The sequence below is a fragment of the Periplaneta americana genome, chromosome 14 (assembly GCF_040183065.1).
Source record: "Periplaneta americana isolate PAMFEO1 chromosome 14, P.americana_PAMFEO1_priV1, whole genome shotgun sequence".
Taxonomy (NCBI): domain Eukaryota; kingdom Metazoa; phylum Arthropoda; class Insecta; order Blattodea; family Blattidae; genus Periplaneta; species Periplaneta americana.
Window position 1 is genome coordinate 27,664,611 of NC_091130.1, and position 17,990 is coordinate 27,682,600.

At 37.0% G+C, this 17,990-nt stretch overlaps 1 protein-coding gene across 1 annotated transcript in view; it reads right to left on the reverse strand.

The window, feature by feature from the left end:
• The window catches only part of bma (SCY1-like protein bma), a 1,113,807-nt gene that overhangs the window by 909,259 nt on the left and 186,558 nt on the right, over nucleotides 1-17,990 (reverse strand). The window lies entirely within an intron of this gene.

Sequence of the window (17,990 nt, forward strand, 5' to 3'; positions counted from 1 at the left end):
TACATAGTAAATGAAGAGTTCACTGCAAGAATGATGGATGTCATTTGGAATACATTTTGCAGGAGAAGCAATTGAAAGTTTGAAATGCTTAGCGCTCAAAGCTTAACTGTGATTTTTCTATCGTTACTGGACAATGATTATCAGTGTTAATGCCATATAACTCTCTATGTACATTCTACATGTCTTAAGCTATGCATTGACAGTCTTGGTCATTTTCGACAAGAAAGTGACATCCATCATTCTTGCAGTGGACTCTTCAAATACAAACGTATAAAATTACCTTAGATTGGCTAATAGTTTTTACCCCATTTATAAACAACGAAGGGACTCCACTCCACCTAATTTCTCACGTCTTCTATTCTGTAAGTGAGTTTGTGACACTCAACAACGCTGCATGAAATGTTTCTGTCTTGTACAGTGACATCAAAAACTTTTTCCTTACATTTTTATTGTATCTTGTTTTTACTATACCCTGCAGAGTTTGCTTAATGATAAGTTTTAGTTGCCATCGTACTATTTTCACTTGATAGTAATCAGGACATAGTTAAAAATGCAAGGAGAAGATTTTTGATGTCACTTTATTAAGTATTGATGCTAAACATTTGTGTTGTATTATTATACAGAGTGGACCGCTCGAATGTACCTAATTTCAATTGTATGTGACTGGTGAACGGTTGAAGATAGAACCTTACGGTAACGTTTATATGAAAGGAAAACTCAACAAGTTTCGAATCCTGTCGGTAGATGGTGCGTAGACACGGCTTCTTTTCGTAAATTGTATCGATTGTCAAAATGGCGATACCGCAGATGAAAGCGCAAACTGTGTTGTGATATGCGGAGTTTAAATCAATTGTTAGAGTTCAAACGGAGTATCGGCGAGTGTTTAACCATGATGCTCTAACTGCTAAACGCATTAAAAAGTGGCACGATACATTTTTAGCTACAGAATCGCTGTTGAAGGTGGTTGTAGAATATCCGACGTAGTGGCTGCAAATGTTCAAGCCGCGTATGAGCGAAGCCCGCGGAAGTCATTAAGAAGAGCTTCGTGGGAACTTCAAGTACCAAAATCAACATTGCAACGAATTGTCCACAAACGTCTTAAACTGTACGCATACAAAGTGCAGTTAATGCAACGTCTGGAGCCGGATGACAAACCCAAACGACTGGAATTCGCCAATACGATGCTAGACCGTTCCGGCGCTGATCCTGATTTAACACCGCTCGATAACTTTCTCTGGGGCTACGTGAAAAATAAAGTGTACGCCACCACAGTCAGAAACCTTCGTGATCTTCGGGAGCGCATCATAGAGGCTATTGACAGCATTCCAGAAGACATACTCCAACGTGCTTGGCAAGAAATCGTTCATCGCCTCGATATCGTCACAGTGACAGCTGGAGCTCACGTAGAGATATGGTGATGTGTATATCGAAACTTGTTGAGTTTTCCTTTCATATAAACGTTATCGTAGGTTTCTATCTTCAACTGTTTACCAGTCACATACAATTGAAATTAAGTACATTCGAGCGGTCCACCCTGAATTGTAAAACTCTTCTGTACAAGCTATATTTCAACTAGACTGCGACTATGATAAAGACTCTATAGTACTATTAATATTTTATGCTCGACCATGCCGAAATGTAGTAATTATACACCTGGTAGCAGTCCTTTAATGCATGTCATTAAAGTACACCTACTCATTAAAGTACAGGTGTTCAGCCAATGACAACTCAGCTTACAGGTGTTCAGCCAATGACAAGTCAGCTTTGTACCGTTATAAAACCGCAAGTATCGATTATTCTCGGATATGCAATCGAAAGAGAATTAGCGAAGAGTCACGGAGGCTGGAAATCCAATACTGTCGCAGAAGGTTATGTTCTGTTACTATAATAATTAGCGTTAATTGTAAATAATATTCAAATAAATTTAATTCGTCATCTCGTTTTTCAATGTCGAATTCAATAATCAAGGTTATATCAAGTTTAACGGGATTACATCAAGGTCAATGACATTATTGTTCCTCGGAAAAAAATCAATACTTTCGCGTCTGCGCACATCTCACAATTCACGACCTAGAACAAGGTCACTTCCGATCTTGTCAGATACAAATAAAATGTATACATCTGAATAATTTCAAGTTAGGAATATGGTCGAGCATAAAAAGTCGTATGAAACTCGCCTATAATGGTAATTAAGAAGCTCGTATGAAAATTATGAAACTCGCTTGCGCTCGTTTCATAAACATCCATACTCGCTTCTCAATTACTATCATTATAGGCTCGTTGCATAATGTACTATTATGCTCGACCATGCCGAAATGTAGTAATTATACACCTGGTAGTAGCCCTTCAATGCACCTCATTAAAGTACATCTATTCATTATAATTCCGTTGTTCAGCCAATGAGAAATCACCATTGTACCATTATAAAACAGCAAGTATCGATTATTCTCGGATATGCAATCGAAAGACAACTAGCGAAACGTCACGGAGGCTGGAAATCCAATACTGTCGCAGAAGGTTATGTTCTGTTACTATAATAATTAGCGTTAATTGTAAATAATATTCAAATAAATTCAATTCGTCATCTCGTTTTTCAATTCTAAATCAATTTCCAGGTTATATCAAGATTAATGTTCATGTTATTCTCTAGAGTCTAGATTATATCAAGGTCGATGACATTCGTTCCTCGGAAAAAATCAATACTTTTGCGTCTGCGCACACTTCACAATTTAGAAGGTCAGTTCCGCTCTTCACTTAGATAACCATAACATGAATATTTATGAATAATTTCAAGTTAGAAATATGGTCGAGCATAAAAAGTCGTATGAAACTTGCCTATAATGGTAATTAAGACGCCCGTATGAAAATTATGAAACTCGCTTGCGCTTGTTTCATAATCAAACATACTCGCGTCTTAATTACTACCATTATAGGCTCGTTGCATAATATACTATTATTTTTTGAAATGGTCCATATTCTATCTGTGAAGCGGTCTACGAATACCATGTAATGTAAATAAATACAATACAATACAATTACAATTCTTTTGAGTTCAAAAGCCATCGTATGTAAAAAGGAGAACGTGGCTGAAAGAGTTGAAGTTCCTACCAATAGCCAACACAACAGGGGTTCATTGTTTTCTGTGCAAAAAACATGGGAGCTTAAAACATAATTACTTCAATTCCACTGTAATGGTTGGCAGGTGTTTGCGGATCACATAACCTAACAGGGAGGGGCAAGAACGAAATGATTGTGGTGCTAATTCCGCAAATAACTTTATTCTAATTACCCCGCGAATCAACAGACAGTCGCCTTCCATGAATTAACTGAAATCCAACCACATTCCATCAGCCTGGGTCTTTCTGTGATGCAACAAGCACTAAAATTTCCATGGAAACATTCAATTCAGAATTAGTCGACAAAGCGTTAACACAGGTTTTCAAATCAGCTCGTTGCACCTGTGTAGATTTGCATAACAAACGCCCGCGGAATTTGCATTCCACTAAAAGGAAAAGCATTGCAGACTTGAAAGACTATTGCAATGTTCACTCACACATGTTTATGTAGTTAGTATGGCGAATTTTTTGTAATGCAGGCGTCATTCCGGACTTAGGCGCACGCATCGATTAAGGCGTTACTTTGGCGCTGAGAGAAATCAAATGTTCTGTATTCGAACCTCATAAAGGTCATACGTTTGTTTTCAATGTCATTTTCTGCATTGATTTACAATAATTTGATACATTTTAAGGATCATCGATTTCGATATTATTTGTGATGCAAGAATTTATTTATTTTAAGTGGAATATAGGAAATAAACGCAGCCTGAGCCGTTCATAGCAAAAGTGATGTAAGTCAAAATTGGGTAATGAGGTTTAAAGTAAAAATTCTGTAAAACACAGCGCAAAGTAGCAATTAATATATCCTTCTTGCTATCCACTGACTACTAATAGTTTAAATAAATTGAATATTAATTGCTACTTTGCGCTGTATTTTACAGAATGTTTACTTTAACCCTCATCACCCATTCTTGACTTACACCACTTTTGCTCTGAACGCCTCATATCAGGACTGACATGAAAGTTCCTTTAGTTCCAATATGACGTTAAAACACGGGAGTTTCGTATGAACTGCAGGGTATCTAACGAAATTTGTGTATTTATGTATTCCGATTTGAAAAATTTGAAAGTGTAACATATTTTGATTACTAGTTTCTTGGGAATACCAAATTCAATAAGAATATCATTTAAAACTTCTCTCTTAACCGAGTCATATGCCTTTTTGAAATCTATGAATAACTGATGTATTGTACCCTTATACTCCCATTTTTCTCCACTGTCTGTAGAATACAAAATATCTGATCATTAGTTGATCTATTACGCCTAAAACTACACTGATGATCCCTAATAATTTCATCTACAGATGGAGTTAATCTTCTCAAAAGAATATTGGACAAAATGTTGTACGACGTCAACAAAAATATAACTACCTAAATAAAACTGGTGTGCCAACGTGCCTCTGTAGCCAACCTGCCTCCATCTCCCCTATGTGTGGAAAATGGCACCTGTAAACTGAGCCAGAGCCTAGCAATCTCGCAATTAATGCCAGAGTCTGGGAATCTGTGCCGGAACCTTGAAATCTGAGCTGAGCTTACAAATCTGAGCTGGAGCCTTGCAAACTTTGCCAGAGTCTCAACTGCTACATTTAGCATCGATTGAAATATACTGTGCAGCATTGACGGAACTAGCGATATCGAGATATAATTTGTCTAGACGTGGCAGAGGATTCGCCATAGCATTACATGACATTCGCCTTACAGTTGGGGAAATGTCCGAATGAACTTAACAATGCAATCAACCAAAGAGACACTCGAACTCCTGCAAAGTCGGAGTGGAGCATTTCGAGTCGCAGTTATACAGGGAAATCATTATATTTTTTTTCTTGCATTTTTATTGTACCTGCATTTCTGAATGTACTTCACTCTCACCCCTTCACTAATGTCCTTGCTCCCGTCAGACACACAAACTTACGGCCGCTGTTGCATTCGAAGTCTTCAAGCAGTGAAGTAAACACTGCAGTGTATAGTGTGTTTCAGAAATATGATTGCGTTTTCTATAGAAGAAAGAACCTAATAATATCGTACTAAAAATTATATTCAAGAAACGATAAATTCAATTTCACAGAATATACTTCAAAATGTTTTTAATAATATGCGTACTGAATTGAAGCCTGCATTGTAATGAACGGCAACCATTTTCAGCAACTTGTTTAAAAATTCAGATTAGCTTTCTTGAATTGAGGTGGCTAGAAGCAAAGGAATGCTAGTGACATTTGTAATAACATGAGTTAAGTGCATCCAGTGTAAGCAAAAGTATCTAAAATTTTAGTGTCAAAGGGATATTTTAATCGCATCACACATTAAAATTTAAATAAAAATTTCACCGATTTTACGAAAGCTTAAATATGTAGACCCCATTTTCTCAAAAGTAACTTAAGCGCACTTAGAGCCCTTTACTTATGCCCCCCCTCAATTTAAATGCACTCTCTATATTGTATGTTAACACCAATAATTAATATGCTAAATAAAGTAGACATTATACAACGAACATAGCAGCCTGAAAAGTTGAGTTTTTGAAAAAAATGTTACTACTCTACTGTATTTTGATAAATTCCGTAAAAGTGATAATCAAACTGAAAATCGTAATATCGTATTTCCTTACAACATAAATGGATACACTACTTTTCTCTCCTCCTATACCTAGTAAAATGATTTGTTTACATATTGCACTAGTAACATCAAACTCCTGTAATGGAAGGGGGCAACAGTGTTTCCGAGTATAGCCAGGTTAATGTTAAAAATGTTGGTAAAAATAAAGTGATGTCCCTGTACAATCCTATTTGAAGTCGTAAACAGTCGTTGGCAAAACGTCAACGTAATTGACGTCATATAAAACGCAAGACGAGGGTGGTAGAAAGCAGTAGGCTGGGGAGGGGGAGAGGACTGAACCTCGCCCGTATAATCTCGAAATAATTAACCGAACTACAGCAGAACCTCTATTATCCGTGGTAATGATGGGGGTGGAGTGAACGGTTAATCGAAAAAATCGGATAATTGGTACCATAAAAGATTTTCATAAATTAAGTGCATAATACATTTTCGTAATTTTCTCCGTGGTCTTGTGTTTTAATACGCTAGGTAGTGGATCAGAAGTTCACTAATTTAAGGCCGGATTTCAACGACCAGTTTTTAATGGCCAAGGAAATTCCTTATGACGGCTGTCTGTGGAAAGATAGGAATAGTACAGGTCTCATGTAGTAGAATTACTTACTATATACACTTCATATTTGTTTTTCATTAAATCGCGTACAATTGTAATTCCTATCTCGTATTCTGATGCTACGTGAACCACAGTTTCTTTTTTCACAAACCACTATTACTTTTTCATAGCACAACACGTTTTCTTTTGACACCTGTGGAAGACATTTTGCATAGAATTTAGACGGTACGGCCACTCGAAGAGTAGATCATACTGTGTAAGGGTAAAGGTTTGTATAAAAAAAACACTGTAGAAAAAATTCATCCTAATATATTGTAGAGTACTTCATATTCTTTTCCTGCAGAAAAAAAAAGCGAGAAAGAAAGACAGTCGGATAATCCATCGATCGGTTAATAGGGTGACGGAAAATCGGGGTTCTACTGTACGATGAAATCTGGTTCTCCATTATAAGTTGCAATTTGTAATTGCGCAATTAAATGTTGGTGCGTCAATCGGGAGCGCGTTTCACATTTAAAGTTTTCATTTTTGAAAAAAAAATTACTCACATATGCAGTATATGTCGAGCCGAACACTGAAATAAACCTAGCACAAAATTACCTAAGTAATGGATGTTTTGAGTTGTAGTGAATTTTCTGGAAATTTTTAAATCTGAGCAATTTTCTCTTTTTTAGGCTTCTTTGCAAAGTTTCAAAAGTTTACAATATTGTGGCAACCGTGCTGGAAGATTCCCGTTGCCTCGGGAGTCGAGCGCGCGTACGGCAGAAGGGTGGGCGCAGGAAGGCGAGCTTCGGTGGGCACTGTGGCGCAGGACGAGGGGGGCTCGGGCTTCGGCGGATGCTGAAGCACGACGCGGCAAGGAAAGCTACGGGCCCAGCGCAGAGTGGAGGGGACGGACGTAAAGGAAAACGTCTGGAAACAGATTGTTCCCGAAGATCGAATGTTCGAGAACGTGTGATTCAGTAAATAAAAGCGCGAGCAGCTTTCGAAGTTCGTTAGATAATCAGCTGCGAGAAAGCTAGTTACAGGAGACGTATCAAATGGAGCTGAGTTCCAGGTGCAGTGAACTTGAGTAACTGTGGCTGCGTCCAGGCGAAGGCAAAGCGTCCGTAGGTCTCGGGTTCGAAGTGCAGTGAACTGTATCTGGAAGTCTTTGGTTCGAAATACAGTGGAACTGTCTCTGGAAGTCTTGGGTTGGAAGTGAAGTGAACTTGAGTGAGTGAGCTAGAAGAACTAGCCAAGGCGAACGAACTGTGAACTGAGAACTGACAGTGTTGTTTTGTACATAGTGCTTTGTGAACATTAGTTGAGATTAGGAGTACATTGTTGTTCTTCTCAATAATTCACGTGAGTTGTCATTGTCGTTCTGTGGAGTGCAATAACGACTACTGTGTTGCTGTGTGGAGTGGAATACCCATTGTAGACGGGTGTGTGATTAAAATTAGAAATAAAAGTCTCATTATTATTGAATAAAAGTTACAATATCATAAAAGATATTCGACAACGCTTTTTTCTTAATCAGTATTAATATCACGGCAAAGTACACTTGACAATGGAGTTTTGTATGATACCTCTTTATGAGGACAATATGAAAACCTTTAAGTAGTTTAGAACATAACAAACATCACATTTTATTCCTGTGCACAACAAAATAATTTTTCTTCCCATTCTCCTACAAATATTCGTTTTACTGCATTTTTTTTCGTTTAATGGTTTGGAAGCAGGCATGCAGATCGCCAGTCTCAACTACTTGCATATGTTGAAACTGCCCCTGCAAAAGTATGACGTAAGCTGCCGCTTTCCGCATGTAATGCCGACCGCTGCGGTAGAATCTGAATCAGAGTATTGCAATGTGAGTCCGAATCATGAAATAGTCGCTGTCTGATTCATGAAATCTGAGTTAGAACGTATAATAAAAGACGGAGATAGTGGAAAAATTCAAACTGTAAAACTCTGCTTTGATTGTAAAATTCGGATATGAAAAGAAGGTCAATTTTCGTGGAGTTCTATCCTTTACAATGAAGAAAGATTGCTGTTGTTATTCTTATACAATATTGAGAAGACCATGATAAAGCATTTGTGTATTGAAATAAATATTAACGAAGGAGCCATAAGGCCTCGGAATTGCATCCAGGATTCTATCGAAATTTCCACTTGCTTGAACTTCATTGTGAGGAGTTTGTGAAAACAACGGCAGATTCATCAAAGCCGTCCTCTGCTTCTTCATTACTCAGGCAACCCTCGCGTTCGTAACAAAGAAAACTTGGGGTAATGATGTTACTGGTACATTGAGCGGTTCCTCCAGCTTCCTTTGATTCGCAGTTAACGGAACATAAAAGACAGACTGTCTTAAGCCTCAGTCAATGCGTCGATATTCATATAACGACAATGTTTCAGAACAGTTTCTCAAGCCGTAGTAATTGGGGCTCAAATTTAGCGTGTCCGATTTCGACATCCGGAGAAAATGTTTGACAGAGCTTTCCAATTATTGGATCATCTCGTAAGTGATAAGTATTCTTTTGTAAGTTTGGTGTTTTCTAAGATGCTAATGATTTATTTATTTATTTATTTATTTATTTATTTATTTATTTATTTATTTATTTATTTATTTATTTATTTATTTATTTATTTATTTATTTATTTATTTATTTATTTACTTATTTATCTATTTACTTATTTATCTATAGGAAGTGTTGTGGAAAAATGTTATATTTACTCCTACAAATATAATTCCAAATTGAGCTTTTAATTATTTTGGGTTTATGGTTAGACCTGTAAATAGTGGATATCATTGGATGAATCGTATTAATAGTTTTGGCAAGAGAATCAATTTTTTGTTATAATTATAATGGATTTTTTTTATTCGTTGTAATTATTTTAACTTCCTTATTTATCTATTTACTTATTTATTTATATAAGTATTTATTTACTTATTTACTTATTTATTTATATATTTATTTATTTTCTTATTTACTTATTTATTTATTTACTTATTTATTTATTTATTTATTTATTTATTTATTTATTTATTTATTTATTTATTTATTTATTTATTTATTTATTTATTTATTTATTTACTATTTTTTACTTTACTATTTTTGTCGTTGTTTCATTATTATTATAAATTATTATTATTATAAATTATTGATAGTACTAATTATTAGTATTATTATTAATTGTATTTTTAATTATTAAGTTTATTACTGTCATTATTGAGTGTAATTAGTTACCACTGCTACCGGGTATATACACGTTGCAGTGTGAATAAATACATACATACATGCATGTATTTCACTTTATTTTGCTTCTGGTAGTGTGGAAGAGAAAGCCTCATGGCCTTAACTCTACCAGAAGAAATAAATAAATGAGTCAATAAATAAATAAAAACAAATAAACAAAGAAACAAACAAACAAATAAACAAATAAATAAATAAACAGAATCAAAGAAACAAACAAATAAATATATAAATAAATAATAATAAATAAGTAAATAAATGAGTAAGTACATAAATAAATAATAATAATGTGCGAAGTCACCCGATAAAATTCCATACCCCTATTTCATTTTAATACTGGATTATGAGTACCTAACATGTGACATATGACCCTGGATTCCCCATCTCAAATTGCTTGTATAGAACCCCCTATAACCAGATAAATTTCTTGTATAAACGAATAGGCCTACATATAAATAAATACAATTCGGACAGATACACTGAATGCAGTACCCGATTCGTAAATTTCATTTTCTTTCCAAAAACCAGATAGCTGTTACGTTCCTCGTTAAACTTAAGAGCTGCCCGTCCTTGTTGCGCTGGTAGCAGAGAGGAAGCTGCGGTATGATACCTCCTAGTAATAACAGTGATGTGATTGCGCTGTGTTATTGATTAGCGCTCGGATTCCATTAGTCCCGGCGCTTCCTTAACGCCATTAGACAGTCCAATTGCTGAGATGGAGGTACTGTATAATTACTTGACAGGAAGGAACTACCTCAACTAGTAAGACGTGTACAATTTAGTGTAAATAGTTGTCCTCTGTGGTCTGCTTCAGAAGGATTCTATACGATGGATAAAACAGAATGTTCCTAAATCCACACCGGTTGACTACACTAAGGTTCGCTGCTTACTCAGCTTTCGTGAAGGCTATACTATGCCATAACGGCTTAAATGATGGCGTTAAGCATCTATTTCCACAGTTTTAACAGTTTCGCTTTTATGTTTGTAATCATACTCGAAACTTCTAGTTTTATAACCTGTTTCAAATCATATTTCAGAGACCTTTATCAAATATGACTAAACATACGGTGCGTGACTGAGTGAGGGAAATGCTTTTTTATTGCTTTTCTCTCGACTTTGAAATGTTAAGCAGTTTCTTGAATAAAAAAAGCTCCTTCCAAAATAATTGAAGAGTCCACTGCAAGAATGATGAATGTCACTTTCTTGTCGAAAATGAACCAAGACTGTCAATGCATAGCTTAAGACATATAGAATGTACATAAAGAGTTATATGGCATTAACATTGATAGTCATTGTCCAGTAATGATCGGAAAATCACAGTTAAGCTTTGAGCGCTAAGCATTTCAAACTTTCAATTGCTTCTCCTGCAAAATGTGTTCCAAATGACATCCATCATTCTTGCAGTGGACTCTTCAATTGTCAGTTTGGTCAAACTTCTCACAGAGATTGCTGACAAATAAAATATAATTAGCATTTGTATGAAATATTAATATGTGTGTGTCTAATGCCTACCCACTTCAGTTGCGTGATTCGGGTTCCGCATACTGCGGATAGATGGCAGGATTGTGACCCCATTTTCAAGTGTACACTACAGCTCATTCATTTTGTCAAGACACTCGCGATGTGCAGTACGAGAACAACGTTTCATTACAGGGGGTAGGAGTAGAAGGGAAGGTAGGGTGTGTGTCTACAGAGCTCAAGGCAAAGACTAACTCATTCCCCTATAATTCGTAAGTAGACTCATCCGATCTCATTAGCAGCTCTGTAGGAAGAATGGGGAGCGTCTGGACAAAAGGCATGAGCTGTACTTCAGCGGGCCACGTTATGCATGATGTATAGTGTAAGTGTAGTGTAGGGAATGGGTGAGGATGATGATGATAAAGATGAAGAAGGGAAAACCCGGTGCCGGCACGTGGCCTACTCCTGTCGAATAGCACCAATGGGGCCGCCAGGCTTAACGTCCCCGTCCGACGGACGAATCACTATCAACAGTAACATATGCCTTCTCTTCACATGCACTGCAGAGAGATTTTGGATTTAACCCGGGCACATAGTGATTAGAAGTTGTGCACCGCCATCTCTCCTAGCTCTGAGGTAGAAATTTTACATGGAAATTTCTGACCCCGCCGGAAATCAAACCCGGGCCGGCTAGTCCGGACGCAGACGCGCTATCGCAGAGCTAATTCGGTGGACCAATATTAATATTAAGTTACGTCAGGGCATATTCATATTGCATTCAGAATGAAATCTGCTGTAGTGGTAAATTCGTGAAATTAAGAATTTTTTTTGTCCCTATATTTAGACTGAGCTCAAAATGCTAATTAAATGTTATTCTATTGATATTTTCAAGCTTTTGAGCATATATTGAACTAATACTTTTTAAAACTTTGTGGCAAGGAGCTTTTTTCTTAAACTGATCTCATTATTATTATTATTATCATTATCATTATTATTATTATTATTATTATTATTATTATTATTATCTTATTCCCCGGGAACGAAATAGCTGATTCTCTTGCAAAAAAGGCACTAAAATCCTGCCCTATGTTTGTGAAGTATCCTACAGTCGAGCATCAACCATCAAACGACATAAGGTAAAGGACATTATAAAAAATCTCCGCAAGATAACATAAGCACCTCTGAATGGAAAGGCAATGTAACTTCGGTACCAGATTGGCCAAGGAGAGAAGCAGTTGCCAAATTCAGATTAGCAACTGGACATGATTGCTTGGGTAAACATCCATGCCGCATTGGTTTACTCCAGAATCCTAACTGCCCATTCTGCAGCCAGAACATCGTAATGGACTCAGACCATCTAATGGATTGTCCCAATCTGTCCTCCACAACACTGGTAGAGAAGTATTGGGAAGCAAGAGAGAAGTTGATGGCCCTCCAAATATAAAATTTGTTACTCTTCCTTTCATGTTTTATATCTATTTATGTACTCTTCTCACTGTTTGTTTGTCTATTTGTATATTTGTTTACTTGTTTTGTAGGTTGTTTTGTGGGCGTTCACTTTTGAATAGTGCATGTTGCCATTATCACGGCTAAAGATAAACTCTACAGCCCTGCATTAAATAAATAAATAAAATAAATTATTATTATCATCATCATCATCATCAGTTATCAGTTATCACTATCATTACTGTTATCTTTGTTTTTCTTCCTTTTTTTCCTTGTATTATACCTCGATGAGAACTCTGCAGTGTCCTTTTGACCCTGTTGTCCCTTTACAGAGCTTTAATTTAATTTGTAATATTTCCATCAGTGTTTGTAATTTCAACAGCATAATTTTTCAAACACAGCAATTATTTTGCATTAAGTATGTTCGTAACCTTGCTAGGTTTATACGATGAAAGAGTAATGGAACGGAGAAAAATTCTCTCCGGCGCCGGGATTTGAACCCGGGTTTTCAGCTCTACGTCCTGACGCTTTATCCACTAAGCCACACCGGATTCCACCCCGGCGTCGGGAGAATCGTCTCAGTTTTTAAGTTCCAACTCTTGGGTTCCCTCTAGTGGCCGCCCTCTGCACTACGTCATAGATATCTATAAACATAGGACCGAAGTCCACACACATGTGTGGACGATTCTTCCGACGCCGGGGTGGAATCCGGTATGGCTTAGTGGATAAAGCGTCAGCACGTAGAGCTGAAAACCCGGGTTCAAATCCCGGCGCCGGAGAGAATTTTTCTCCGTTCCATTACTCTTTCATCGTATGATGACGCAGAATATCTGCATGGAAATATCGTATGTACTTCGGCACATTATAATAATATATATTGCTAGGTTTAACTTATGCAATATATGGAACATAATACTTCCACATGAAGAATCAATAACATATGTAATTATTTTATGTCATAATTTGGTGTTCAGTAATACATATAACAAAATGTAAATACTGGTCATGTAAACAGCTGGGTCAGGACGCATCTAATCATAATGTAATATGCATTAAGTCAAGTGGTAACCAAGTTTGTTTGCCCGAATATTACTTCATTCAACTCTACATTCGTATTTAGTATTTAGCGTGTATAATACGATACTTGTGATGATCTGAAGATGGCAAACAATTGCCGAAAACGTTAATCCTATCAATAAATGTGGCTTAGTTAATAATACAAGACTACACATTACATGATAAGCAAACAGACGAATCCATGAAACCTATATTCACTTGTACAGGGACATCATTTTATTTTTACTTCAATTTTTATTGTACCTGAGTTTTTTAATGTACTTCACTCCCACCCCTTCTACTAATGAAGTACAACCGTTCTCCACACAGACCCAAGACCGCATATACAGTCATAGTAGCCTTACCGTCACAGTACAGATGCCTCAAACTAGCAAGCTGTCTCGTTCGCGCAGGCGCATAGAGCACTTCTCCCCTACCACTGTCCGCCTACTACTGTGCACTGTGGACTAGAACGGTACAGCTCAGTTCTAATAACAGTTGAGAATGCTGCATAGGGAGGATACATCTTGAATACATTGTCAAGAGGTCAACTTTTCAAATAATATGACTATACCTGGGTATCGCAGCCTAGGTGGGCCCCCTCCGTTAGCTCTACTACTTCCCCTCTCCAGGCAGCTTCCTAGTTTGAGGCATCTGTACGTTCCAAAAAATATGTTGGCGTTTTCCAATGACGAAAGAGCTTTCAATATTGCATCATTTTCGCACAGGTACTGTCGTCCATTTGCCTACGTCGCATTCCGGTTTTCCCCACCAGCTTCTATTCTCCTCTCTGTAAAGGCTGTCTTAGCTCTTTTCTGAGAACATTAATTTCTGTTAGGAATTGGACATCTACGTAATATTACACCCATACAACTGTTTAAAATAACTTAAATAAAAGGGCCTCGTTAAGTAATTAACTGTCACGTGATTTCCCTCCTTTCTACGACCCTGCGACATAACCACTTGGACGGACAGTAGATAGCATGTCTGAGTACTTTTATCTTTTCGAATCGAGCAGAAGTGAAGATTGAATTTACAGTACGTAATGTACTCTTTTACAGAGCAGGTACAGAATTATTTCAACATGAGTTACTAGTACGAAGGACTATGACGTATCAATCTATGACGTATCAATCATATGCCAGCCGGACAGGTCCCGCCTGGTGCCAGTAGCGTGGCAGCAGTGGTTCGAAATTGAAGCTCTTATTCCTTCTCCCGCCGCCTCGAGGTTCGGTCGGTGATAAAGTTCTTTAATGCACAAAGCATTGCCAGCTCTCATCGGCAGCTGTCAGGCCTATGGGCCGAACATCTCTCCCTCCCTTTCCCCCCTCCTCTCTCTCCCCCCTACCTCCCTCTCTCTCTCTCTCTCTCTCTCTCAAGTAATTCCTGTCCTCCTGTGAGCGTTTTGGCAACAACGAAGAGCTGAAGACGTCTGTCACACGCTGGTTCCATTCACAGACGGCAGAGTTCTACGACAGAGGGATACAAAAGTTGATCCCACGATACAAGTGTCTCAATTCTGATGGCGGCTATGTTGAAAAATAGCCGAAACATTGCTGTACCTGTTGCCAACAAATGTTTTCCTTAAAGTGTGTGTTCTTTTTTTTTAATAGGGAAATTTACTTTCTGGAATCGCCTCGTATACACTGCATAATGGATACGTCCGTATGGAAAGCTCAGTTCGTGAGTAAAAACATTCATTGTTAATACTGTACTGTATTCTGATTAAACAAAACCTAATGAAAATTATCAAACTTAAAAGCGTGATATTTCCTAGTTTACGTAAATGGATGAACTACTTTTCTTCCCTCCTATACCTAGTAAAGTGATTTGTTTGTATATTACGCCATCGAACTCCAGTCGTGGAAGGGTGTAGAAACCGTTGATCCAAAGGTATAGCCAGGTTAATATCAGAAATGTTAGTAAAAATAAAATGATGTCCCTGTACTACATTTGCCTCCACTGTCTATTCTATAGACCCCAGTGACCTATAATATGCTATAAATGGAAAGTTCATACTGGTCTGAAGGAAAAAGAGAGTCCCAAAAATAAAGAATAGCAGTCGTATGTAAAGAACTAATACCGGACATCCGTACTACAAGGGTGGCACGCTATCCCGCGGCCAACTCTTGCGGCGACTCTCATTACACTAAGTGGAATACGACCCGGAATCGGTTCAAGACAAAGGAAAGACAGTAGATCGATGTAGACTTGAGTTTTCGGTCAGGTTGATGGAGACGCCGGGAGTGGAATGCATGGCGGGAGGGGGGAGGTTTGATCTTTCAGAGCGACAGGGCGGGCGTCTTTATGCCAGGAATGAGCCGACGGACGTTATAAAAATACTTGAACAGCTCCATGAATGAAATGACGTCAGGGGCCAAGAAAAAAAAGGGCGACAGAGAGACAGACTGCCCATTTGCTTTGAGTGAAAGCTTCAGTCCACAAAGTGAGAGAAAGGGTTTTATATACTTTTAAACCTATGAATGTGCACTCTCTCTATCGCCCACAACGCAAATGGCGTTTTTATGCCAAGTCTTTTAGAATATGCACAATTCATTACGTAAATGGTGAGATTAGAAACATTCTACAGACACCATATTATCACAGCCAATCGCAGTTCTATCAGCTGGAGGTTTTTTAATACAGAATATTTATAGCAGCAGAAAGCAGTGTGAAAATATGATGAATACATAGAAGTATTAAGAATTATGTGCAGTTACTGAATGAAGTTTATCTCTCATATGCACAGCCTTAGACATAAAAAATGACCGATCGCCTGTAGCGTTAATTTGTTCGGGCAGCGATTTACAAATGTATATCCATACAACCCCTGACTCACTCAATGATGCAATACGCAATCTCAAAGACGACCTTGAATCTATATCTGCATGGGCCAGAAAGTTTGGTTTGACTCTCAATGCAAGAAAATCACAAGCAATCCTAGTGGGACACCAACGTCTATTATGCAACATTACTCCTGCTGTTCTACTCAAATTAAACGACAGAATAATCCCTTTTATTTCCTGTGTTAAAAACCTTGGAGTTCACGCATTTAAACTGGAATAACCAAGTAACTCATATTATAAAAAAAAAAGTGCTTTCCATACTATATTCCTTAACAACATCGAAAATTTCTCCCTCTATCACTCAAAAAATACTAGCAATGCCCCGCTTTGATTATGGCCTTAACTCCGCCAGATTAAATAAATAAATAAATAAATAAATAAATAAATAATAAATAAATAATCTTGTTACATACAGGGTGATTCAGAGGATTTACCGTCCTTTACGGAGCTTATTTCTGAAGACATTTTGAGCAAAAAATGTCATATAAATATAGTTCCTATTCTCAATATTTTCAGAGTTATACTTTTTACTCGTAAAGTTGTTTGTCAAATACGTTTTTTCTTTAGTTTGAAGGTAAAAAATAATACAAATAGAGAATGAACTATTCAGAAGTATCATTTCTTTAATTGGCAAATATTATGAAGCTAAAAATGTGCTGTGAACTCCTTAGTTGCTTCGTACAAGCATCTTTTTCCTTATGCAAATCTGGCTTTCAGGTAGTAGCTCCCTGTAAAGCAGGTTTGAATAATTTCAAGGAAACATTGTTCCGGGATCGATATCCGGGCCTCAGAACAATTTTTCCTTGAAATTATTCAAATATTTTTTTATATTTTTAACCAGAAAATTACATTATTCTTACGCACTCATCACAATTATTACAAATCACACCTCTTCCACCTACTTAATTATTTGCAGTTCAATTTTGCATCCTAATTTACAGTCTTGGAGAGTTTACAACACATTTTAAAAATGTCGCTGTCCGCTTGAGTACACTTGGCCGCACGCTTGTGAACGGCACTCGTCGCTCTACGTAACTGCATACGGCTATCTTTGATTTCCGTAGCTCTCGCGCTGGCTGCTGACTGCACGCTGACCAAGATCACGCGTTCACAGCAATGCGTTCCAATAACGAAACATAACTCTGCAAATATTGAGAATAGAATCCATTTATATATGACATTTTTTGCTCAGAATGTCTTCGGAAATAAGCTCCGTAAAGGACGGTAAATTCTCGTGAATCACTCTGTATAAAAATCAATGTGGCTGTATGTATGCATGTTTGTATATATATTAATTTGTCATCATAATCATGTATAATTTATGCATCCTTCGTTAATGGTGATCATGTTACATTTCTGTTTTTCGGGAAATCACCCTTAACTACATTTTGCTTTCAATAGCTACTATTATTATATATTCCATACTACATACAATAATTATAGTTATTTCTTAATAAAAACTCTTTTCCTTCAATTAATATTTACTATATACATACTGTATGTTTATACCTTAGTTTTTTCTTCCCATTTTTCTTATATACAAATATTTCCCGAGTTCCCTCAATTTTCTTTTGTTTACTATTCTATACAATTTCCTATGTGTTATTTCTAAATTTAGTTTTTAGTATTGCTTCCTGAATAAAAATTTTTCTTGTTCTTTCATTATTACATAAAGA